The 26220-nt window shown below is 42.1% G+C and overlaps 1 long non-coding RNA gene across 1 annotated transcript in view; it reads right to left on the reverse strand.

Moving 5' to 3' along the window:
• Positions 1–20759, reverse strand: part of LOC121817045 (uncharacterized) — a 39432-nt gene extending 18673 nt beyond the window's left edge. The window contains exon 1 of the long non-coding RNA XR_006056772.2: positions 20601–20759. This is a non-coding gene — a long non-coding RNA (uncharacterized LOC121817045). The remainder of the gene's footprint in view (positions 1–20600) is intronic.
• Positions 20760–26220: the final 5461 nt, after the last annotated feature.

Consider the following 26220-nt stretch of genomic DNA (forward strand, 5'->3'; position numbering starts at 1 on the left):
CATAACTTTTCTTCCAAGGAGTAAACATCTTTTAATTTCATGGCTGCAATCACCATCTGCAGTGATTTTGGAGCCCAAAAAAAATAAAGTCTGACACTGTTTCCACTGTTTCCCCAACTATTTGCCATGAAGTGATGGGACCGGATGCCATGATCTTAATTTTCTGAATGTTGAGCTTTAAAAGCCAACTTTTTCACTCTCCTCTTTCACTTTCATCAAGAGGGCTTTTTAGTTCCTCTTCACTTTCTGCCATAAGGGTGGTGTCATCTGCATATCTGAGGTTATTGATATTTCTCCCAGCAATCTTGATTCCAGCTTGTGTTTCTTCCAGTCCAGCGTTTCTCATTATGCACTCTGCATAGAAGTTAAATAAGCAGGGTGACAATAGACAGCCTTGACGTACTCCTTTTCCTATTTGGAACCAGTCTGTTGTTCCATGTCCAGTTCTAACTGTTGCTTCCTGACCTGCATACAGATTTCTCAAGAGGCAGGTCAGGTGGTCTGGTATTCCCATCTCTTTCAGAATTTTCCACAGTTTATTGTGATCCACACAGTCAAAGGCTTTGGCATAGTCAATAAAGCAGAAATAGATGTTTTTCTGGAACTCTCTTGCTTTTTCCATGATCCAGTGGATGTTGGCAATTTGATCTCTGGAAGTTAAAGAAGCCCCTTAAGTTGTCGGTAGAAAACAGCTAGTATGTGAATGGTTTCCAAAACCCTCAAAAAAAAAAAAAAAAAACTATCAAGATGGGCTAAACCTGGGATCTCACATTTCCACACTTGGGCCTATATGCTGAGCAAACCATCAATCAAAAGGTACATGAACCCCAAGAAATACTGCAGGACTACTTCCAATAGCCAAGACATACAACCAGCAAAATCTCCACTGAGATTAAAGCTTAAACAAGGTGTTGTACATATATACGGTAGACTGTTTGTACATGTATATGGTAGACTGTTTCTCACTCCTAAAAAACCACCACTGAAACTAGGGAATTTGATGCTGAGAGCCATAGGGACGGACCTTGAAGGATCATGCCCTAAGAGAAGTCAGTCAGGCAGAGGAAATCTATGGTATGTGATATACTTGCCAGGAAAAATAAAAATAGACATACAAGGCAACAAATTTACAAGCCAAAGAGGGACTCTGAGCATTTCAGGTCAAACAAAGTGTTCCAGAAACAAAAAAACTGAAGGGCCTGGAATGAATTAAGAGGTAGGAACCTACATAGATAAGAAATCTGTATTTGTAATAGATAATCCACAAGCATTATCCTCTTCCTTCCTACTTTCCTTCCTTCCACATATACACAGAAATACGTATCTCTAACCTATACAAAGAAATCGTTATCTCTAAGAGATAATTCACAAAAATGACCTACTACCTTCCTTCTTGGTATTACAGAAGTGTATCTGAGATAGATATTCCACAAGGACCTGATGCTCAGCACTTCCCTTGAACTTCTATGGTAAAGGTCCCCCGCCATCCCCACCCCACCCCCCCACCCCCCCCCACATGGCCTGAAGGCCTCCAGGAATCTGAAGGCAAAATTCAGCTAGCCGCCACCTCTCTTGGCACTGAGGTTCCCAGCACAAGCCTCTTTCCCGAGAGGGCAGCCTCCTAGGCACCTAAGCACCCTCAGCAGTGTGCTCTGGACCCGGAAGGCATTAGTCTGGACAGGACGCTTGTATGAGACTTTAGGAGAAAATAGTAGTGAGTCTCAAGCCCTTTCCTGCTTGCTCAGGCACATTCCACTCTATTTCACACCCCAGGGAGCCAAGTGGCTCTAAGGATCTGGCTGCCCCAGGAACCAACGTTGGGCACGAAAAGTGCTGCCACCTTGTGGACATTTTCTGTAACTACAACTTGATCACCAGTGCACACAGACACCTCAATTCCCAAGGGCTGTGGTTCAGTAAATTGTCAGCTGCCCTCAGGAAATGCTGTGGGGAAGGTACTGGAGAAATATATTTCAAAACCAGCCAACTCTCAGGAAGCCAACTGCCAAAGGTAAATTGTCCTCACACCCTTTAAAGAAAAAAAACTAAAAAAACAAAATCAAATGTCCGCCACAAGACAAGATGCTCAGTATCCCTAATGGCTGCAGGAATGCCTATCAAAATGACAATGGGAAATCAAATCCCACCAATCACAATGGCTGTTGTCAAAATTCGACAAACTGTAAATACGGGAGACAGAATGGAAGGAAAAGAATCCCTTAAGCTGCTGGCGGAAAGATACATTGGCTACAGTCAGTATATGGATAGACTCCGCATGTTCAAAAAAAGCTTTCAAGAAGGACTAAGGTGGAAAAAGTAATGCTATCAAGAAGGGTGTGTGTGTGTGATGCTCTAAGAGGAAAAAGCAGTGAGACACAAGCCCTTTAGTGGTTGCTCAGGCACATTCCAAGGCAATGGCAATCCACTCCAGTACTCTTGCCTGGAAAAATTCCATGGACGGAGGAGCCTGGTAGGCTGCAGTCCATGCGTCACGAAGAGTCAGACACGACTGAGCGACTTCACTTTTACTTTTCACTTTCATGCACTGGAGAAGGAAATGGCAACCCACTCCAGTGTTCTTGCCTGGAGAATCCCAGGGACGGGGGAGCCTGATAGGCTGCTGTCTATGGGATCGCAGAGTCGGAACACGACTGAAGCGACACAGCAGCAGCAGCAGGCACATTCCACTCTGTTTCACAGCCAGGAAGCCAACTTTCCGGAATCTTCTGCTTGCCCCAAGAACCAGAGGTGGGCATCAAAAAAGTGCTGCCACCTTGTGGACATTTCCTGTAGCTACAACTGACCTCCAGTGCTTACTGGCATCTCTAATTCACAAGGGCTGGGTGACTGCTCATGACCTCTGCCCTCAGGAATTTTGTCCCGTTGCGGGCACTGCAAGATAAATTCCAAATACAAACAACTTTCAGGAAGCCAACTGCCACAGGTCTATTTTCCTCACACCCTTAAAGGGTAAAAACCCCAACAAACCCCATACCTCCACCTAGGACAGGATGCTTAGCATCCCTAATCATTACAGGAGGAATGCCAATCAAAATGACAATGAGAAATCAAATCCCACCAGTCAGAATGGCCATACTCACGTCTACAAACAATAAATGCAGGAGTGAGATTGGAGTGAGGGGAAGCCTCCTACACTGTCAGTGGGAACATACATTATCAACAACCACAATAAAAGACAATGTCTGCTGAATAAAAGCTATCAAGACACTAAGCCTAGGATCTGACATTATCATAGCTGGGCTTATATTATCCTATATGAAATGTAGAAAATTCTATTTTCATATATGAAATATTCAACTGCATTTTCAACTATGATATATGGAAAACTCTATTTTCATATATAAAATTTGCACCTAACTTTTCATTTATGAAATATAGAAAATTCTCTTTCACATATGAAAAATGCACCTATATTTTCACCTATGAGATATAGAAAATTCTTTCATATATGAAATGTGTACATGTATTTTCATCTGTGAAATACAGAAAATTCTCTTTTCATATATGAAATACATACATACAGTTTTCTCTGAAATGTGAAAAAATGTTTTCATTTACAAAGTATGCATCTATATTTTCATTTATGAAATATAGAAAATTCTGTTTCTATGTATGACATGTACCCATATTTTCATATGAGAAATATGGAAAATTTTATGTTCATATATGAATATGCACTATGTCATATATGAAATATCAAAAATTCTATTTTCAAATATGAAATATGCACCCATGTTTTCATATATGTAACACAGAAAATTCTATATTCATCCATAAAATATACATCCATGTTTTCATATATGAAATATTAAAAATTCCATTTTCACCCATGAAATATACACTTATGCTTTCACATATGACATATAGAAAGCTCTATTTTCATCCCTGAAATGTGCACCCATGATTTATATGAAATATAGAAAATTCTATTTTCATACATGAAATATACACCCATGTTTTCATATATAAAATTTGAAAATTTCATTTGATCCATGAAATATGCACCCATGGTTTCATATATAAATTATAGAAAATATTTTCATTCATAAAATATGCACCCATTTCTTCATATATGAAATATTGAAAATTCTATTTTTATCCATGAAATATGTACCCTTTTTATATATGTAAATTCATGCATACTTTCATATAAAGAAAATTCTATTTTTAGACATGAAATATGCACGTTTTCATATATGAAATATAGAAAATTGTATTTTCATTCATTAAATTTGCACTCATGTGTTCATATAGGATATATTGGTTTTCAGTCGCTCAGTCATGTCTGACTCTAAAATCCCATGGACTGCAGCACGCTAGGCTTCCCTGTCCTTCACCAACTCCAGGAGCTTGTTCAAACTTATGTCCGTTGAATCCGTAATGCCATTCCTCCTCTATATGAATATTGTGAATATTAGATGCATCCAACAATCTCATCCTCAGATATGAAACATTCACCTGACTTGGGCTTCCATCCCATTCCTGGAGCCTCAGCAGGCTGTTTTCATGGCTGGACTGTAGCCTATCAGGCTCCTTTATCCATGGGATTCTCCAGGCAAGAATACTGAAGTGGGTAGCCATTTCCTTCTCCAAGGGATCTTGCGGACCCAGGGACTGAACCTGGGTTTCCCACACTGCAGGTGGACTCTTTACCATCTGACCAACCAGGGAAGCTCTTGCTCTTCATTAAGGCCCCTCTTAAATCTGTACTTTCTGGTTTGATCCGGCAGGGACCACAGTCCCCAGGACATACAATCGATGGTGTCCTGACACTTTGGCCTCGATGACCTTGGAAAAGTCACCCAGCTTCCGCATCTTCTGGTGCTGGGGTCCCCAGCTCAAGCCTCCTTCTTAAGAGTGCAGCCTCCTAGGCACCTCATCAGGGTGCTGCGGTCCAGGCTGAGATTAGTTTGCAGGAAAGGGGTGAAGCTTTAGGGGGAAGAAGTATTGAGACTAAGCCCTTGGATGTTTGCTCAGGCACACTCCACACTAATTCGCAGCCCAGGAAGCCTCTCTTCCTTAGGCTCTGGTTGCCTGAAGGATGATTTGGGTGTGGAAAAGTGCTGCCGCCTTGTGGACATTTTCTATAACTACAACTTGACCCCCTGCGCTTACCGGTACCTCGAGTTCAACAGACTTCAGGGGCTGTTAATGACAGCTGCCTTCAGGAAACGTCCTGAGGAGTATACTGCAGAAAAAAATATAAACACAACTGACCTTTTTTTTAAATCTCCACTCCTACCGTTTATTTTATTTTATTTTTTTTAATTTTAAAATCTTTAATTTTTACATGCGTTCCCAAACATGAACCCCCCTCCCACCTCCCTCCCCATAACATCTCTCTGGGTCATCCCCATGCACCAGCCCCAAACATGCTGTACCCTGCGTCAGACATAGACTGGCGATTCAATTCTTATATGATAGTATACATGTTAGAATGCCATTCTCCCAAATCATCCCACCCTCTCCCTCTCCCTCTGAGTCTAAAAGTCCGTTATACACATCTGTGTCTTTTTTCCTGTCTTGCATACAGGGTCGTCATTGCCATCTTTCTAAATTCCATATATATGTCTTAGTATACTGTATCGGTGTTTTTCTTTCTGGCTTACTTCACTCTGTATAATCGGCTCCATTTTCCTCCATCTCATCAGTACTGATTCAAATGAATTCTTTTTTACGGCTGAGTAATACTCCTTTGTGTATATGTACCACAGCTTTCTTATCCATTCATCTGCTGATGGACATCTAGGTTGTTTCCATGTCCTGGCTATTATAAACAGTGCTGTGATGAACATTGGGGTACATGTGTCTCTTTCAATTCTGGCTTCCTCGGTGTGTATGCCCAGCAGTGGGATTGCTGGGTCATAAGGTAGTTCTATTTGCAGTTTTTTAAGGGATCTCCACACTGTTCTCCATAGTGGCTGTACTAGTTTGCCTTCCCACCAACAGTGTAGGAGGGTTCCCTATTCTCCACACCCTCTCCAGCATTTATTGCTTGCAGATTTTTGGATCGCAGCCATTCTGACTGGTGTGAAGTGGTACCTCATTGTGGTTTTGATTTGCATTTCTCTAATAATGAGTGAGACGCTGAGCATCTTTTCATGTGTTTGTTAGCCATCCATATGTCTTCTTTGGAGAAATGTCTATTTAGTTCTTTGGCCCATTTTTTGATTGGGTCGTTTATTTTTCTGGAATTGAGCTGCATAAGTTGCTTGTATATTTTTGAGATTAGTTGTTTGTCAGTTGCTTCATTTGCTATTATTTTCTCCCATTCAGAAGGCTGTCTTTTCACCTTGCTTATATTTTCCTTTGTTGTGCAGAAGCTTTTAATTTTAATTAGATCCCATTTGTTTATTTTTGCTTTTATTTCCAGAATTCTGGGAGGTGGATCATAGAGGATCCTGCTGTGATTTATGTCTGAGAGTGTTTTGCCTATGTTCTCCTCTAGGAGTTTAATAGTTTCTGATCTTACATTTAGATCTTTAATCCATTTTGAGTTTATTTTTGTGTGCGGTGTTAGAAAGTGATCTAGTTTCATTCTTTTACAAGTGGTTGACCAGTTTTCCCAGCACCACTTGTTAAAGAGATTGTCTTTACTCCATTGTATATTCTTGCCTCCTTTGTCAAAGATAAGGTGTCCATATGTGTGTGGATTTATCTCTGGGCTTTCTATTTTGTTCCATTGATCTATATGTCTGTCTTTGTGCCAGTACCATACTGTCTTGATGACTGTGGCTTTGTAGTAGAGCCTGACGTCAGGCAAGTTGATTCCTCCAGTTCCATTCTTCTTTCTCAAGATTGCTTTGGCTATTCGAGGTTTTTTGTATTTCCATACAAATCTTGAAATTATTTGTTCTAGTTCTGTGAAAAATGTGGCTGGTAGCTTGATAGGGATTGCATTGAATTTGTAAATTGCTTTGGGTAGTATACTCATTTTCACTATATTGATTCTTCCAATCCATGAACATGGTATATTTCTCCATCTATTAGTGTCCTCTTTGATTTCTTTCATCAGTGTTTTATAGTTTTCTATATATAGGTCTTTAGTTTCTTTAGGTAGATATATTCCTAAGTATTTTATTCTTTTTGTTGCAATGGTGAATGGAATTGTTTCCTTAATTTCTTTTCTACTTTCTCATTATTCGTGTATAGGAATGCAAGGGATTTCTGTGTGTTGATTTTATATCCTGCAACTTTACTATATTCATTGATGAGCTCTAGTAATTTTCTGGTGGAGTCTTTAGGGTTTTCCATGTAGAGGATCATGTCATCTGCAAACAGTGAGAGTTTTACTTCTTCTTTTCCAATTTGGATTCCTTTTATTTCTTTTTCTGCTCTGATTGCTGTGGCCAAAACTTCCAAAACTATGTTGAATAGTAGCGGTGAAAGTGGACACCCTTGTCTTGTTCCCGACTTTAGGGGAAATGCTTTCAATTTTTCACCATTGAGGATAATGTTTGCTGTGGGTTTGTCATAGATAGCTTTTATTATGTTGAGGTATGTTCCTTCTATTCCTGCTTTCTGGAGAGTTTTTATCATAAATGGATGTTGAATTTTGTCAAAGGCCTTCTCTGCATCTATTGAGATAATCATATGGTTTTTATTTTTCAATTTGTTAATGTGGTGAATTACATTGATTCATTTGCGGATATTGAAGAATCCTTGCATCCCTAGGATAAAGCCCACTTGGTCATGGTGTATGATCTTTTTAATGTGTTGTTGGATCCTGATTGCTAGAATTTTGTTGAGGATTTTTGCATCTATGTTCATCAGTGATATTGGCCTGTAGTTTTCTTTTTTTGTGACATCTTTGTTAGGTTTTGGTATTAGGGTGATGGTGGCCTCATAGAATGAGTTTGGAAGTTTACCTTCCTCTGCAATTTCTGGAAGAGTTTGAGGAGGATAGGTGTTAGCTCTTCTCAAAATTTTTGGTAGAATTCAGCTGTGAAGCCGTCTGGACCTGGGCTTTTGTTTGCTGGAAGATTTCTGATTACAGTTTCAATTTCCGTGCTTGTGATCGGTCTGTTAAGATTTTCTATTTCTTCCTGGTTCAGTTTTGGAAAATTGTACTTTTCTAAGAATTTGTCCGTTTCTTCCACGTTGTCCATTTTATTGGCATACAACTGCTGATAGTAGTCTCTTATGATCCTTTGTATTTCTGTGTTGTCTGTTGTGATCTCTCCATTTTCATTTCTAATTTTATTGATTTGATTTTTCTCTCTTTGCTTCTTGATGAGTCTGGCTAATGGTTTGTCAATTTCATTTATCCTTTCAAAGAACCAGCTTTTGGCTTTGTTGATTTTGCTATGGTCTCTTTTGTTTCTTTTGCATTTATTTCTGCCCTAATTTTTAAGATTTCTTTCCTTCTACTAACTCTGGGGTTCTCCAATTCTTCCTTTTCTAGTTGCTTTAGTTGTAGAGTTAGGTTATTTATTTGACTTTTTTCTTGTTTCTTGAGGTATGCCTGTATTGCTAGGAACTTTCCTCTTAGCACTGCTTTTATAGTGTCCCACAGGTTTTGGGTTGTTGTGTTTTCATTTTCATTAGTTTCTATGCATATTTTGATTTCTTTTTTGATTTCTTCTGTGATTTGTTGGTTATTCAGAAGTGTGTTGTTCTACCTCCATATGTTGGAATTTTTGATAGTTTTTCTCCTGTAATTGAGATCTAATCTTAATGCATTATGGTCAGAAAAGATGCTTGGAATGATTTCGATTTTTTTGAATTTATCAAGTTTAGATTTATGGCCCAGGATGTGATCTATCCTGGAGAAGGTTCCATGAGCACTTGAAAAAAAGGTGAAATTCATTGTTTTGGGGTGAAATGTCCTATAGATATCAATTAGGTCTAACTGATCTAATGTATCATTTAAAGTTTGTGTTTCTTTGTTAATTTTCTGTTTAGTTGATCTGTCCATAGGTGTGAGTGGGGTATTAAAGTCTCCCACTATTATTGTGTTATTGTTGATTTCCCCTTTCATACTTGTTAGCATTTGTCTTACATATTGCGGTGCTCCTCTATTGGGTGCATATATATTTATAATTGTTATATCTTCTTCTTGGATTGATCCTTTGATCATTATGTAGTGGCCTTGTCTCTTTTCACAGCCTTTGTTTTAAAGTCTATTTTATTGGATATGAGTATTGCCACCCCTGCTTTCTTTTGGTCTCTATTTGCGTGGTATATCTTTTCCCAGCCCTTCACTTTCAGTCTGTATGTGTCCCTTGTTTTGAGGTGGGTCTCTTGTAAGCAGCATATAGAGGGGTCTTGTTTTTGTATCCATTCGGCCAGTCTTTGCCTTTTGGTTGGGGCGTTCAACCCATTTACGTTTAAGGTAATTATTAATAAGTATGATCCCGTTACCATTTACTTTACTGTTTTGGGTTTGGGTTTATACACCCTTTCGTGTTTCCTGTCTAGAGAATATCCTTTAGCATTTGTTGGAGAGCTGGTTTGGTGGTGCTGAATTCTCTCAGCTTTTGCTTGTCTGTAAAGCTTTTGAATTCTCCTTCGTATTTGAATGAGATCCTTGCTGGGTACAGTAATCTGGGCTGTAGGTTATTGTCTTTCATCACTTTAAGTATGTCTTGCCATTCCCTCCTGGCCTGAAGAGTTTCTATTGAAAGATCAGCTGTTATCCTTATGGGAATCCCCTTGTGTGTTATTTGTTGTTTTTCCCTTGCTGCTTTTAATATTTGTTCTTTGTGTTTGATCTTTGTTCATTTGATTAATATGTGTCTTGGGGTGTTTCGCCTTGGGTTTATCCTATTTGGAACTCTCTGTGTTTCTTGGACTTGGGTGATTATTTCCTTCCCCATTTTAGGGAAGTTTTCAACTATTATCTCCTCAAGGATTTTCTCATGATCTTTCTTTCTGTCTTCTTCTTCTGAGACTCCTATAATTCGAATGTTGGAGCATTTCATATTGTCCTGGAGGTCTCTGAGATTGTCCTCATTTCTTTTAATTCGTTTTTCTTGTTTCCTCTCTGATTCATTTATTTCTACCATTCTATCTTCTATTTCACTAATCCTATCTTCTGCCTCCGTTATTCTACTATTTGTTGCCTCCAGAGTGTTTCTGATCTCATTTATTGCGTTATTCATTATATTTTGACTCTTTTTTATTTCTTCTAGGTCCTTGTTAAACCTTTCTTGTATCTTCTCAATCCTTGTCTCTAGGCTATTTATCTGTGATTCCATTTTGATTTCAAGATTTTGGATCATTTTCACTATCAATATTCAGAATTCCTTCTCAGGTAGATTCCCTACTTCTTCCTCTTTTGTTTGGTTTGGTGGGCAACTCTCCTGTTCCTTTCCCTGCTGAGTATTCCTCTGTCTCTTCATCTTGGTTATATTGCTGCGTTTGGGGTGGCCTTTTTATATTCTGGTAATTTGTGGAGTTCTCTTTATTATGGAGCTTCCTCACTTTGGATGGGGTTCTATCAGTGGCTTGTCAAGGTTTCCTGGTTAGGGAGGCTTGTGTTGGAGTTTTGGTGGGTGGAGCTGGGTTTCTTCTCTCTGGAGTGCAGTGGAGTGACCTGTAATGGGTTATGAGACATCAAAGGTTTTGTGATAATTTTGAGCTGCCTGTATATTGAAGCTCAGGGGAGTGTTCCTGTGTTGCTGGAGAATTTGCGTGGTATGTCTTGTTTTGGAACTTGTTGGCCCTTGGGTGGAGCTTGGTTTCGGTGTAGGTATGAAGGCATTTGATGAGCTCCTATTGCTTAATGTCCCCTGAATTCAGGAGTTCCTGATGTTTTCAGGCTTTGGACTTAAGCCTCCTGCTTCTGGTTTTCAGCTTTATTTTTACAGTAGCCTCTAGACTTCTCCATCTATACAGCACTGATGATAAAACATCTAGGTTAAAGATGAAAAGTTTCTCCACATTGAGGGACACTCAGAGAGGTTCACTGAGTTACAAGAAGAAGAGAAGATGGAGGGGGTAGTTAGAGGTAACTGGAATGAGATGTGGTGAGATCAAAAGAAGAGAGAGCAAGCTAGCCAGTAGTCACTTCCTTATGTGCGCTCTATAGTCTGGACTGCTCAGAGGTATTTACAGAGTTATACAGGGAGGAGGAGAGGGAGGAAGTAGACAGAGGTGACCAGGAGGATAAGAGAGAGGAATGAGTAGGAGAGAGACAAATCCTGCCAGTAACCAGTTCCTTAGGTGTTCTCCACCGTCTGGAACACACAGAGACTCACAGAGTTGGATAGAGAAGAGATGGGGAGAAAAGAGACAGAGGCCACCTGGTGGAGAAAAAGGAGAGTCCAGAGGAGGAGAGAGTGGTCAAGCCCGTAATCTCGCTCTCAGGTAAACTTGGGTAGTGAAGTTTGGGTTTTTAAATGTACAAAATTGACAACAAAAACCAAAGAGCAAAGATTAAAAATCTAGAGTAGAGGTTGGATTTTCAAAGATACAATATTAAAGAAAAGCAGAAGGAAAAAGGAAGAAAGAAAAAAAAAGAATTATTAAAAAACAAACAAACAAAAAAAACCAACAACAACCATCCAAAGACTATATATGGTGTTTGCCTTAAAAAAAAAAAAGTCTTTTTTTTTTAAATAGAAATAAAAATTAGAGGAGAAATAGAAGATTAACAATTAAAAAAAAGTTAGAAAAAAAAACAAAAAAAAACCCAAAAAAGCAAAAAAAAAAAAAAAAGGAATGATTTTAAAAATACTAAAAATAAACTGGCCCTTCTCTGATGTTATGGGCCGTGTGGGATCACTTCCAAGGTGGTTCCCTCTGTTTAACTTCTTCTGTTTGCTGGTTTTTTAGGCTCACTAGTTCAGTCGCGCTGTGGGGAGGGGGGATGCTGCAAACAAATAGCACTGTCGTGTGCACACAGTATCTCAGCCCCCCTTGACCTGTCCTTTCTCACAGCGCACAAACCGCTCCGGCTCTACGATGCTCAGCCGGGAACCGTCTGGGGCCGGCCCTAGGCTGCGTGCACTTCCCCGGTCCAAGCCGCTCAGGTTCCGTGCTCAGGCAGCCCTCAGATGCACAGATTGGGCTGGGACTGCGCTTTGTGCCCTTCCCAGGTCCGAGTAGCTCAGGAGTTTGGCGAGTGCGATTGCAGCGGCTTGTCACCTTTTCTGCCGCTGCTGCTCAGCTTTCTGGGTGGACCGCTGGCGCACCCCGTGAGGCAGATTGTGACTGTCCAGCACCCCCAGAAGTCTTAGCAAATGAGCCTGCTTGCAGTTAGGTAAGTAAAGTCTCTCCGGGTCTGCAATTGCCCCTTTCCAGTCCTTACGGCTCTGGCTGCCTGTCCCCGGCGGGGAATGGTCTGCAGCCGGCTTTTTCCGTTCCGTCCTTTGTTCTGTGCTCGGTCCTGGCGGTGTCTTATGTTCGAGCTTTTCGCGTGGTAGCTATCCCACAGTCTGGTTTGCTAGCCCAAGTTAGATAGTTCTGGTTGCGCGTGGGGCGTTCCTGCCCAATTCTTACAAAGCTCTGCAGCCCGCGCCTCCCGCGCGTCCCTGCCCTGCCCCCACTTCCCAATGGCGGATGCAGGCGTCTGTGCTGCTTTTCCGCTGGGGGCGTTACTGTTGGGCTTGTAATCTCTTGGTTTTAATTATTTATCTATTTTTCCTTCCTGTTATGTTGCCCTCTGTGTTTCCAAGGCTCGCCACAGACTCGGCAGGGAGAGTGTTTCCTGGTGTTTGGAAACCTCTCTTCTTAAAATTCCCTTCCTGGGACGGGCTTCCCTTCCCGGGACGGAGCTCCGTCCCCACCTCCTTTGTCTCCTTTCTCGTGTTTTATATTTTTTCCTACCTGTTTTTGAAGACAATGGTCTGCTTTTCTGGTTGCCTGATGTCCTCTGCCAGCCTACAGAAGTTGTTTTGTGGAGTTTGCTCGGCGTTGAAATGTTCTTTTGAGGAATTTGTGAGGGAGAAAGTGGTCTTCCCGTCCTATTCCTCCGCCATCTTTCCCTCACAACTGACTTTTAAAAAATCAACTAAACTTGTAAATTTTCCTCACAACCATGAAGGAGAAAAAAAAACCGAAAACTGTCACAGGACAGGATGCTGAGCATCCCTGATTATTACAGGAGGAATGCCAACCAAAATGACAACGAGATATAAAATCTTACCAGACTGGCCATCCTTGCTGCTGCTAAGTCGCTTCAGTTGTGTCCGACTCTGTGCGACCCCATAGACGGCAGCCCACCAGGCTCCCCGTCCCTGGGATTCTCCAGGCGAGAACACTGGCCATCCTTACACGTCTACAAACAATAAATGCAAGCTAAACCTACCATCTGATATTCCCACACCTAGGCCTGTATCCCAGGAAAACCATCTTTCAGGAAGCCACGTGCACCCCAACGTTCACTTGAGCACTAAAGCAGCTGAACACAGACCGAGCAAAGTGTCCACCTTCAGATTAAAGCTTGAAAACAATGTAGTACATACAGGAAATGAACTATTACTCAGGCATGAAATACTACTACTAAAATCATGAAATTATGCCACTGGTAGTCACAGGGATAGACCTTGGAGGATCAAACACTAAGGGAAGTCAGCCAGGCAGAGGAAGACTAGCATGGGATGTCCATTCTAGGTAAAAGAAAGAAAAGAGATACAAAGGAATTCAATCACAACATAAAAAGAGACTCAGAGAATTCAAACACAAAGAATTCCAATAAATAAATAAATAAATAAAACCAAAGGGCCAGGGATGAATTAGGAAGTCCGGACTAACATATACACAAAAACGTGTATATTAGTAGATAATCCACAAGGATTATCCCCTTCCTTTCTTTGTTCCTTCCACAGAAATCTGTACCTGCAACAGATACTCTGCAAGGATGCGATGTTCGGCCCAGGGAACTTTGCCCCACTCTCTGCAAAAACTTCGACAGCAGATGGATCTGCAGAAGAAACTTATGCTTTGCATGCATGTCATAGCTCAGCCAGTGGCTGGACACTGACAACAGGCCCAGCACTGCACACCGACTGCCACAGGCATGACAGCAGAGAACAAAAAAGAAAAGCCTTGCCTAGTGCATTCCTGCCGACTCTCCTGACCCAGGCTGCTATCCCATCACTGCAGCCTGGACAGGGTTTGGTCCAAAGGCTGGACGGGGGTGGGGTTTAAACCACCAGACAGGGTGCCCTTAATTGAGCCCCCTTTTAAACTTACACCTTCTGGTTTGCTCTGACAGGGACCATAGTCCCTAGTGCACCAAAGGATGTTGTGACAACCGTCTGGCCTCAAGAACCTTGGAAATGCCACCTAGCTTTCAGTTCTCCTGGGGCTGGGGTTTCACACCTTAAGCCTTCTTCTTGAGAGTGCAGCCTCCTAGCACCTCAGCAGGGTGCTGTGGCCCCGGTTGGGATAAGGAAAGTCTGAGGAACGGGGTGAAGCTTTAGGGGGAACAAGTAGTGAGACACAGGCCCTTGGGAGTTTGCTCAGGCACATTGTACTCCAGTTCACAGCCTAGGAAGCCAACTCTTCCTTAGGTTCTGGTTGTCCCAAGAATCAGAGCTGGGAATGAAAACTGCTGCCACCATGTGGACAGTTTCTGTAACTACAACTTGACCACCTGTGCTTACCTGCCAGGCTCCTCTGAACATGGGATTCCCCAGGCAAGAACATTGGAGTGGGTTACCATTCCCCTCTCCAGGGGATCTTCCTGACCCAGGGATCACACCTGGGTCTCCTACACTTCAGGCAGATTCTTTACCATCTGAGGCACCAGAGAAGCCTGACCTGTGCTTACTGGCACCTCCAATTCACAAAACCTTGGGGCCATTAATGACAGTTACCCTCAGGAAAAGTCCTACGGAGAATACTGCAGAAACAAATCACAAATACAGCCCACTATCAAAGAGTTAACTGCAACAGGTATATTTTCTTTGCAACCATGAAAGAGGGAAAAAAGAAAAAGAGAAAATCATACCTTCACAGGACACGATGCTCAACATCCTGAATTATTACAGGAGGAATGCCAATCAAAACAACAATAAGAAATCAAATTACACCAGTTAGAATGACCATTCTCACAAGTCTACAAACAATGAATGGGGGAGAGGGCAAGGACGAGAGGGAACTCCCCTACATGGTTGGTGGGAAGGGACACCGGCAATAGCCACTAGAAAAGACAGTCTTCACGTGCCAAAAAAAGAAAAACTTTCAGGGGAACTACGCCTAGGATCTGACATTCTCACACCTGGGCCTGGTGTCCTGATAAAACCGTCATTCAAAATGACACACACACCCCAACGTTCGCTGAAGCACTACTTACAAAAGCCGAGACAAACACCTGGCCAAAATGTCCACTGACAGATTAAAGCTTAAAGGAGATATGTGTACATACAGGCATGTGGAGCTTTGCTCAACCGTCTGCAGTAAATTCTATGGGAAAAGAATCTAAAGAAGAACAGACATCCCGTGTGTATCTGTCAATACTGACAGTAAGCACAAAACTACAGATTGACTCTACTCCAGCAGAGGATTGGCATGAGGAAAAGAAAAGGAAAAAAAAAATCAATGCCTAGTTTATTCCTTTCAACCTCCCTCTCTTTGGCTGCTATCCCATCCCTGGAGCCTCAGCAGGCTGTGTCTCATATCTGAACTGGGATGGGGTCAAGAAAGCTAGGTGAAGACAACCAAAATTTTAAAAGAGATTGGTCATCCTGCGATTTTGGCCCCACTATATGCCACAGCCAAGACAGGGAATAAAATTATTTGCAGAAGAACAGATGAATGGATACAGACAATGGGGTACATACATAACACAATATTTCTCAATAATAAAGAAGTAGGAAATAAAGCCGTGTTCCGCCATGGGAAAGAAAATAGAGATGATCATTCCAAGTGAATTAAGGCAGACAGGGAGAGACAAGTATCATATGATGTCACTCCTAGGTGGAATCTAAAGATGTGTAAAAGTGGGTTTCTTACCTGGAGACACTGCCTCACAGACTTAGAAATTTCCAGTCACCAAGATATAAAGACGTGGGGCATGGAGAAATGAGCAACTTCAGACTGATATATGCCCAATATTGTTTATAAAATAAAAACCAGGACCCACTGTATAACACAAGGAACCTTACTCCACACTCTGTAATAACCTATATGGAGAAAAACCAAAATATATACACATTTATGTGTTAGATATATACGCATTTGAAACAAGTGATAGAAGGAAAAGGAACAAAAAACACCCACAAAATAGTAATTTACCTACATACTGCAGTTCAAATGGTGGAAAAAAACAGAAAAGAAACGCTGACTCTGATCAAAGACACCGATGTAAAGAACAAACTTGGACTCAGTTGGGAGAAAGGTGAGGATGGGATGATTTGAGAGAGAGAATAGCAATGAAACGTGTATATTACCGTATGTAAAACAGATGACTAGCGCAACTTCAATGAATCAGGGCACCCAGAGCTGGCGCTCTGGGACAACTCAGAGGGATAGGATGGGGAGGGAGGTGAGGAGTGTTCAGGATGTGGGGGCCACATGGATACCTGTGCTGATTCATGTTGATGTATGGCAAAAACCATCACAATATTGTAAAGTACTTATTCTCCAACTAAAATAAAATTAATTAAAAAAATAGAATTTTTTAAAAAGAAAAAAAAAGACTACGAAAGGGTCAAAAAAATAAAATAAAGGCTGGTGTCACACCCCTGGAGCCTGATTGGCTTGGGTCCCAAGGCTGGAGTGTCCTGGGGCTGGGAGAGCTGGGAGCATGTGGCAGGCTGTGTGCCTCCACAATGGACCTGGAGTGCCTGTGGTCCTCCAGATGCAGGCGGGATAATTTAAGGGATTGTAATTAACATAGACACATTAATGTACATCAAATAGATGATCAACAAGTACCTATTGAATAGCATAGGGAAGTTTATTGAAGACACTCTAATCACCTATATGAAAAAAGAACCCAGATGAGAATAGATTAATGTTAAGTATTAATATTAACTGTGGAAAATTCTGAAAGAGATGGAAATACCAGACTATCTGACCTGCGTCTTGAGAAATCTGTATGCAGGTCAGGAAGCTACAGTTAGAACTGGACATGGAACAACAGACTGGTTCCAAATAGGAAAAGGAGTACGTCAAGGCTGTCTATTGTCACCCTGCTTATTTAACTTATATGCAGAGTACATCATGTGACATGCCAGGCTGGATGAAGCACAAGCCTGGAATCAAGATTGCTGGGAGAAATATCAATAACCTCAGATATGCAGATGACACCACCCTTATGGAAGAAAGTGAAGAACTAAAGAGCCTCTTGATGAAAGTGAAAGAGGAGAGTGAAAAAGTTGGCTTCAAGCCCAACATTCAGAAAACTAAGATCATGGGATCTAGTCCCATCACTTCATGGCAAATAGATGGGGAAACCATGGGTGGGGGGCTCCAAAATCACTGCAGGTGGTGACTGCAGCCATGAAATTAAAAGATGCTTACTCCTTGGAAGGAAAGTTATGATCAACCTAGACAGCATATTAAAAAGCAGAGACATTATTTTGCCAACAAAGTTCTGTCTAGTCAAGGCTATGGTTTTTCCAGTGGTCATGTATGGATGTGAGAGTTGGACTATAAAGAAAGCTGAGGGCTGAAGAATTGATGCTTTTGAACTGTGGTGTTGGAGAAAACTCTTGAGATTCCCTTGGACTGCAAGGAGATCCAACCAGTCCATCCTAAAGGAGATCAGTCCTGGGTTTTCACTGGAAGGACTGATGTTGAAGCTGAAACTCTAATACTTTGGCCATCTGATGCAAAGAGCTGACTCATTTGAAAAGGCCCTGATGTTGGGAAAGATTGAGGGCAGGAGAAGGGGATGACAGAGGATGGGATGGTTGGATGGCATCACTGACACAATGGACATGAGTTTGGGCAGGATCCGGGAGTTGGTGATGGACGGTGGGCCTGGAGTGCTGCATTGCATGGGGTCTCAAAGAGTAGAACACAACTGAGCGACTGAACTGAAGTGTTAATATAACTCAACCAAGTTCCTGTACACTTGAAACAAACAAATACAAATCACTAGTACAGCTAAATATAAACAACAACAAAAAACTCAATAAAAAAATCGCCCAAAGATCTAAACGCATATTTCTCCAGAGAGGTCATAAAGATGGCCATAAAGCACATAAAAGATTCTCAGCATCATGAGTTCTTAGAGAAAAACAATCAAATATTTAATGAGGTGTCACCTCACACTAATCAGACTGGCCCCATCAAAACACCTATAGCAATGAATCCTGCAGAGGATGTGAAGAGAAGGCAACCCTCCTACATTGTTGGTAGGAATATAAAATGGTACACCCACTAGGGAATACATTATGGAGGGTCTTAAAAAACTAAACACAGACGTACCAAGTGATGCAGCAATTTCATACCTAGCCTTAGATCTAGAGAAAACCAAAATTTAAAAACACACCTGCACCCCAAAGATCATGGCAGCACAAGGTACAATAGCCCAGACAAGGAAGCAACTCCAGTATACTAGGACAGATGGATGGGTACAGGAAATGGGGTACATATACCCAGTGCGGTATTACTCAGACATACATAAGGATGAAATGATGCCATTTCCAGTTATAGGGAAGAAACCAGAGGTGATCATACTACATGAAATGAGTGAGACAGGGAAAGACAGATAATCATAAAATATCCCTTCTGGTGAAATCTAAAAATGGATACAAATGAACTTCATTACAGAAGAGAAACAGATTCATAGGCTTAGAAAAGAAAGTTATTGTTGCCAAAATGGAAAGGAGGGAGCAGGGAATAATGGGCTGGTTCAGATCAATATATAAACCTTAAAACAGGTGTGGTTGTTGTTTAGTCGCTCAGTTGTGTCCGACTCTCTGTGACCCCATGTTCTGCAGCCCACCAGGTTCCTCTGTCCATGGAATTCTCCAGGCAAGAATACTGGGGTGAGTCGCCATTTCCTTCTCCAGGGGATCTTCCCAACCCAGGGATCGAACCCATGTCTCCTGCAAGTCTATATACCTAAAACAAACAAAACACCAGAGATCAACTCTGCTCCAACATAAAATAACAAATTAAATTACCCGAGTTTGGTCTAGGGGACACCAAACAGTGGTTAACCTCTCTGATAAGATATGGCATAGGCTATGATACTAATATGACACCATCAAAGATTTTCACTCAGCATAACAGAGCAGCAACCCACCCAAAGGTGCCTGACGCCATATGAATGCAACAAGGTGAAGGGAAGAAAAAGGAAGACAGGTTAATCAGGGCAACACCCCTAATTCAGACGTTGGGAATCTCCAAGGGGACAAGACACACTGCAGGTAAAGAGCAGATATGGGGTCTCTGGGTTCAGGATCCTGACCCATGTGGATGGAGTGAGACCCACACAATCCCCAGACCTGGGATCACACGACCCTTCCTTAGGACACCAGGTCTCTGCTGCTTGGGCAGCTAAAGTGGAAGTGAGTGGGTTCCTGTAACCCCCTGGGATGGTAGAAAGAAGTGTAGGGTTGGTCTCCTCTCCCCACACTGTCCCAGAGAAGTCTTCCTCTTTTCCCTTTGGTTCTGTGTGATATTAACTATTTTTACAGCTGTCATGATAATGTTGAACACACTATCTTGGTTCTGGCAGGCTCAGTCCTTTCTTGTTCCACTGAGGTGTTGAGAAAACACACCAGATGCAGGGCTGGGAGACGAGGGCCAGGTCTGGTCTCTGCTGAATAGGGACGGTCACTGGAAGGAGATCAGCGCAGCAACATCACCCGCTCCCCATCGGCCTTTTGCCTGATCCACGTGCCCTGCAATCAACTCACCAGGTGAACCTGCCTCCCTTCTCGCCATGCTTGTCCTGGTAAACTGGAATAATCACCAGGTAGCCACCTGAGGTGGAGAAGGCAATGGCACCCCACTCCAGTACTCTTGCCTGGAAAACCCCATAGACGGAGGAGCCTGGTAGGTAGGCTGCAGTCCATGGGGTCGCTAAGTCGGACACGACTGAGCAACTTCACTTTCACTTTTCATTTTCATGCATTGGAAAAGGAAATGGCAACCCACTCCAGTGTTCTTGCCTGGAGAATCCCAGGGACGGGGGAGCCTGGTGGGCTGCTGTCTATGGGGTTGCACAGAGTCGGACACGACTGAAGTGACTTAGCAGCAGCAGCAGCAGCCACCTGAGGAGTCTCCAGGAGCCCCAGGGAGGGTGAACCTCCCAGGGGTAAAGAAACAAACAGGCACAGGCCTGTATAAAGTGAATACCATAAAGTATTAATTCCTAAACACAAGTGAAGCTCTCATGTATTCTTCCTTTTTTATTTTTGTGTGTGTGGTCTCCCCCCCCCCCCCACATAATCCTGACGCATGTAGATGGGGTGAGACTCACAAAGTCCCCAGAGCCCCCACCTGGGGTCACACGTCCCCTAGGTCAGGACACCATGGCTGTGGTCAGAGGGCTCCCAATGTGTAAACAAGCCAGGTCTCTGGGACCCCCTGGGATCCTAAAAAGAAGTGTAGGGTCTGTCTCCTGTCCCCTCAATTGCCCCTGAGAAGTCAGGCCCCTCCTGTTTTCACTTTGGTTCTGTGTGATTTTTTGCGGCTTTGAAAGCTCATGCTAGAGGTGAACACACTACCTTGGTTCTGGCAGGCTCTGTCTGTCTTGTCCCGCTGAGGTGCTGAGAAAACAGGAGAGCTGGGCTGGAAGATGAGGGGCAGCTCTGTTCTCTTCAGAGGAGAGAGTGGACTGGAAGGAGAGCACAGCGGCAGCCTCACCTGCTGCCCATTGACTTTATGCCCGATCCCTGTGCCCTGGAATCAATTCACCAGGTGAACCTGCCTCCCTACTCAACCTGAATGTGCTGGAAAATTGGAACAATTACCAGGTAGCCACCTAAGGAGTCTTCAGGAGCCAAGGAAGGTGAACGTGTCAGGGAGAAAAGGCTAAGAGTCCTGCTGTAGCATTGACCCCTGGAAGGGCCAGGGAAGCCCACTCAGAGGAGAGCACGGTTCCCAGAGAAGCCCACCCAGCCCCAGAGCCCAGATATCTGAGCGCTGATGCTCAGACGCAGGCACGGAGTTTCCCAGACAGAGGCCAGGCCAGGCCTGCATCCGGGTCCCCATGTTTTAGTGCACACAGAACAGTCAGGTCTAAATGTTATTGAAGAAAGCACGTGGTCTCGTTAAACATAATCAGTGCAGAGAGAACTTGAAAAGTGAAATGAAAGTGTTATCAAGTCTGACACTTGTGACCCCATGGACTGTAGCCTGCCAGGCTCCTCTATGCATGGAATTCCCCAGGCAACAATATTGGTAGTGGGTAGCCATTCCCTTCTCCAGGGGATCCTCCCAACCCAGGGATCAAACCAGGTTCTCCTGCATTGCAGTCAGATTCTTTACCATCTGAGCCACCAGGGAACCCCTAGACAGGACTTGGAGAGGTGTAAATCTACCATGTAGACAGAACTTGGTCAGGTTTAAACCAGCTGAAAAAGGCACAGGCCACACACATGCAGGGTCTGTCATTGCTGGACAGAGGAATCACCCTCAGGTGGGAACTAGGATGTACATCTCTTAAAGAAATCATCACTGGGCTCCACACTTCAGCCACATCAAGAATTGAAAGAACGTTTGTCATTAAACATTTCAACAAGCAAAACAAAACTGTTACCAATTTCTGTGGCCCTGTGATGGTCCAGATCCTGGGGAGAGCCAAGATATTCTTAGAGTGCAGCCCAGTGTCTTGTACAGACAGACAGGAAGTTGCCTGATTCCAGCATCCCAGGCTTCCAGCAGGAGGCAGCCACACTGATAGCCTTCTGGAAAAGTTTATTATTTATCAGAGTAAAAATATACTCTTGAAAAAACAAGCATACTAGTTATTATTTGCAAACCTAATATACTCTTAAAAGCTTGGCACCCTGATCTTTGAGGTTCACATTGGTTCCTTTGTGTTCAGATTTTCTGGGTAGAAGCAAGCTATCATTTCAAATTTGTTTCTTCTAATTCTATTATTTGTTATTATATGAATGAAAGATCACACTTGAAAAAAAGACAAGAAAATTCCTGCAAAAAATGAATAACTCAAAGAGCCTACAAGCTGCATGTACTTTGTCTTCTAACAGATTCCTTTCTCTCCCTAAAGAAACCGGAAAAAACTGGCCCCCTCATTTTTTTGCTTCTCTGTTCAAACTGAGCTAAAATGAAATTGGTAATCATAACAACAAGTAAGAGTTTCTGAATTTTGAGATGTCATACCAGGGTAACAGGAGCTAGAGAAAATGGAACATTCCTATGCTGCTGGTAGGCAAACCACATCCTTAAAATAAAACTTTGTTTCTAATTGTATTTATCACACTACATGGTAACATGGAGTATGAACTAAGAGTCTAAAAATAGCAGACAATGTGTGAAGACAAATTTGATACCCCATATGTGAGAGTCAAAGCTACTTGTTTTTCCAGCAGTCATATAAGGATGTGAGAGTTGGACTAAAAAGAAGGTTGTGCAGGGAAGAATTGATGTTTTCGAATTGTGGTGCTAAAAAAGACTCTTGAGAGTCCTTTAGACTGCAAAGAGATCAAACCAGTCAATATTAAAGGAAACCAACCCTGTATATTTATTGGAAAGTCTGATGCTGAAAATAAAGCTCCAATATTATGGCCACCTGATGCAAGAGCCAAATCAATGGAAAAGACTCTGATGCTGCAAAAGACTGAGGGCAAGAGGAGAAGGGGATGATAGAGGATGAGATGGTTGGATGCCATCACTGACTCAATGGACATGAGTTTGAGCAAACTGGGAGATGGTGAAGGAAAGGAAAGGAAAGCCTGGTGTGCTGCAGTCTATGAGTTCGCAAAGAGTCAGACATGACTGAATGGCTGAAGAAACATTTGTCATAGCTTGTCTTTCAAGGAGCAAGTGTATTTTAATTTTATGGCTGCAGTCATCATCTGCAGTGATTTTGGAGCCCAAGAAAATAAAGTCTGTCACTGTTTCCATTTTTTCCCCATTTATTTGCCATGAAGTTATGGGACCAGATGCCATGATTTTAGTTTTTTGAATGTTGAGTTTTAAGCCAAGTTTTTCACTCTCCTCATTTACCCTCATCAGGAAGCTCTTTAGTTCCTCTTCGCTTTCTGCCATTAGAGTGGTATCATCTGCATATCTGAGGTTGTTGATATTTCTCCTGGCAATCTTGATTCCAGCTTGTGATTCATCCAGCCCAGCCTTTCGCATGATATACTCTGCACATAAGTTAAATAAAGCAGAGTGACAATATACAGCCTTGACGTACTCCTTTCCCAATTTGGAACCAGTCCATTGTTCCATGTCCGGTTCTAACTGTTGCTTTTGACCTGCATACAGGCTTCTCAGGAGGCAGGTAAGGTCGTCTGGTATTCTCATCTATTTAAGAATTTTTCACAGTTTGTTTTGATCCACACAGTCGAAGGCTTTAGTGCTGTCAGCGAAGCAGAGGTAGATGTTCTTCTGGAATTCCCTTGTTTTCTCTATGATCCAACGAATGTTGGCAGTCTCTGGTTCCTCTGCCTTTTCTAAATCCAGCTTGTACATCTGGAAGTTCTTGGTTCACATACTGTTGAGGCCTAGCTTGAAGGATTTTGAGCGTTACACTGCTAGTGTGTGAGATGAGTGCAATTGTGCAGGAGTTTGAACTTTCTTTGGCAATGCCTTTCTTTGGAATTGGAATGAAAATAGACATGTTCCACTCCTGCGGCCACTGCTGAGATTTCCAAATTTACTGGTATATTGAGTGCAGCATTTTAGCAGCATTATCTTTCAGAATTTGAAATGGCTTACCTGGAATTCCATCACCTCCACTAGTTTTGTTCATAATAATCCTTCCTAAGGTCTGATTTCACACTCCAGGGTGTCTGGCACTAGGTGAGTGACAATACCATCATAGTTATCCACGTCGTTAAGACCTTCTTTGTACAGTTCTGTGTATCCTTGCCACCTCTTCTTAATATCTTCTGCTTCTGTTAGGTCCTTGACATTTCTCTCCTTTATTGTGCCTGTCTTTGCATGAAATGTTCCCTTGGCATCTTCAATTTTCTGAAAGAGATCTTTAGTCTTTCCCATTCTTTTGTTTTCCTCTATTTCCTTGCATTGTTCACTAATGAAGACCTTCTTATCTCTCCTTGCTATTCCCTGAAACTTTGCATTCAGTTAAGTGTATCTTACCCTTTCTCCTTTGCCTTTTGCTTCTCTTCTCAGCTATTGGTAAGGCCTCCTCAGACAACCATGTTGATTTGTTGCATTTCTTTTTCCTTGGGGATGGTTTTGATCATAGCCTCTTGTACAATGTTACAAACCTCCATGCATAGTTCTTCAGGTACTCTATCGGCTCTAATCCCTTGCATCTATTTGTCATTTCCACTGTATAACCATAAGGGATTTGATTTAGGTCATACCTGAATTGTCTAGTGGTTTTCCCTACTTTCTCTAATTTAAGTCTGAATTTGGCAATAAGGAGCTCATGGTCTTGCTTTTGTTGACTATATAGAGCTTCTCCATCTTCAGCTGCAAAGAATATAATTAATCTGATTCAATATTGACCATCTGGTGATGTCCATGTGTAGAGTTGTCTTTTGTGTTGTTGGAAGAGGATGTTTGCTACAATCAGTGTGTTCTCTTAACAAAACTTTGTTAACCTTTGCCCTGCCTCATTTTGTACTTCAAGATCAACCTTACCTGTTACTCCAGGTATTTCTTCTGACTTTTTCATTCCAATCCCCTCTGATGAAAAGGACCTCTTTTTTCTGCTGTTAGTTCTAGAAAGTCTTGTAGGTCTTCACAGAACCGTTCAACTTAGCTTCTTTGGCATCAGTGGTTGGGACATAGACTTGGATTACTGTGATGTTGAATGGTTTGCCTTGAAAATTAAATGAGATCATTCTGTAATTTTTCACAGAATATCAAACTTTTGACCCTTTAGAAAGAATCTCATGAAAAGATGTCAACATTGTTAAATACTAGAAATGCAAATCGAAACCACAGCAAGTAATCACCTCACACCAGTCAGAGTGGCCATTCTCAGAAACTCTACAAACAATAACCGCCAGTGAAGGTGTGGAGAAAAGGGAATATCCTCCCCTAATCCTGGGAATATAAATTGGTAACAGACACTGTGAAAGATGGTGTGATGGTTATTGAGGCAAAGAAAACAAGGTTAGAATACTCCCTAACACCATACACAAAACAAACTCCAAAGAATATAAAAATCAAATGTGAGGATGGATACTGTGAAAGCTTAAGGAAACATAGGCAGGATACACACAGACATAAATCACAGCGAGGTCTTTATGGACACACCTCTTGGATGAATGAAAAATAAACTAAAGGTAAGAAAATGGGACCTAATTAACCATAAAACATTTGTACAGCAAAGGAAACCCTAAATGAAAGACAATCACAACCCAGAATGGGAAGAAACATTTGCAAACGAAGATACCCACAAGGAATTCATCTCTGAAACATACAGACAGCTCATACAACTCAATATCAAAAACACAAGCAACCCAAGACACAAATGGGCCAGACATAGAAATGGGTATTTCTTAGAGGAAGACATGTAGACTGTGATTAGGCACATGAGAACATGCTCAGCACCACTAATTCTTAGACAAACACAAAGCAAAGTCCAACCTCCACGGGGCAGAATGGCCATCTCAAAGTGTATCCAAAAATAAATGCTAGAGACAGTGTGGAGAGAAGTGAATTCTCCTGCACCGTGGTTGGACATGTGTAATGGAAATCCACTAGGGAGAACAGTATGGAGATTCTTAAAAAGCAAAACAGAGAAGTACCTTCAGACCTAGCAATCCTATGCCTGGGCAAAGACACCAAGCAACCTAGGTGCAGAAGCACAGATGAACAGATAAGGCAGATGGGGTGCATAGACACGAAGCAACGTCCCTCAGCCATAAAGAAGCAGAGTGTAATGCTATGTCCAGCCTTAGGGAAGAAAGTAGAGATGACCATATTAACTGAAGTGAGGGACACAGGGAGACATATTAGCATATATTACTTCTAGCTGAAATCTAAAAATGGATACACATGAATTTCTTTACCAAACAGAATCAGTCTCACAGACTTAGAAAAGAAACTATGGTCCCCAGAAAATAAAGGTGTGGATCAGGGAGAAAAGAGCTGTTTTAGTCTAACATAGGGAGGCTAATATAAAAAGAAGCCACCAGGAGCCACTGTGTAACACAGGAATCCTATTCAACACTC

This window comes from Ovis aries, chromosome 18, assembly GCF_016772045.2.
Source record: "Ovis aries strain OAR_USU_Benz2616 breed Rambouillet chromosome 18, ARS-UI_Ramb_v3.0, whole genome shotgun sequence".
Lineage (NCBI taxonomy): Eukaryota > Metazoa > Chordata > Mammalia > Artiodactyla > Bovidae > Ovis > Ovis aries.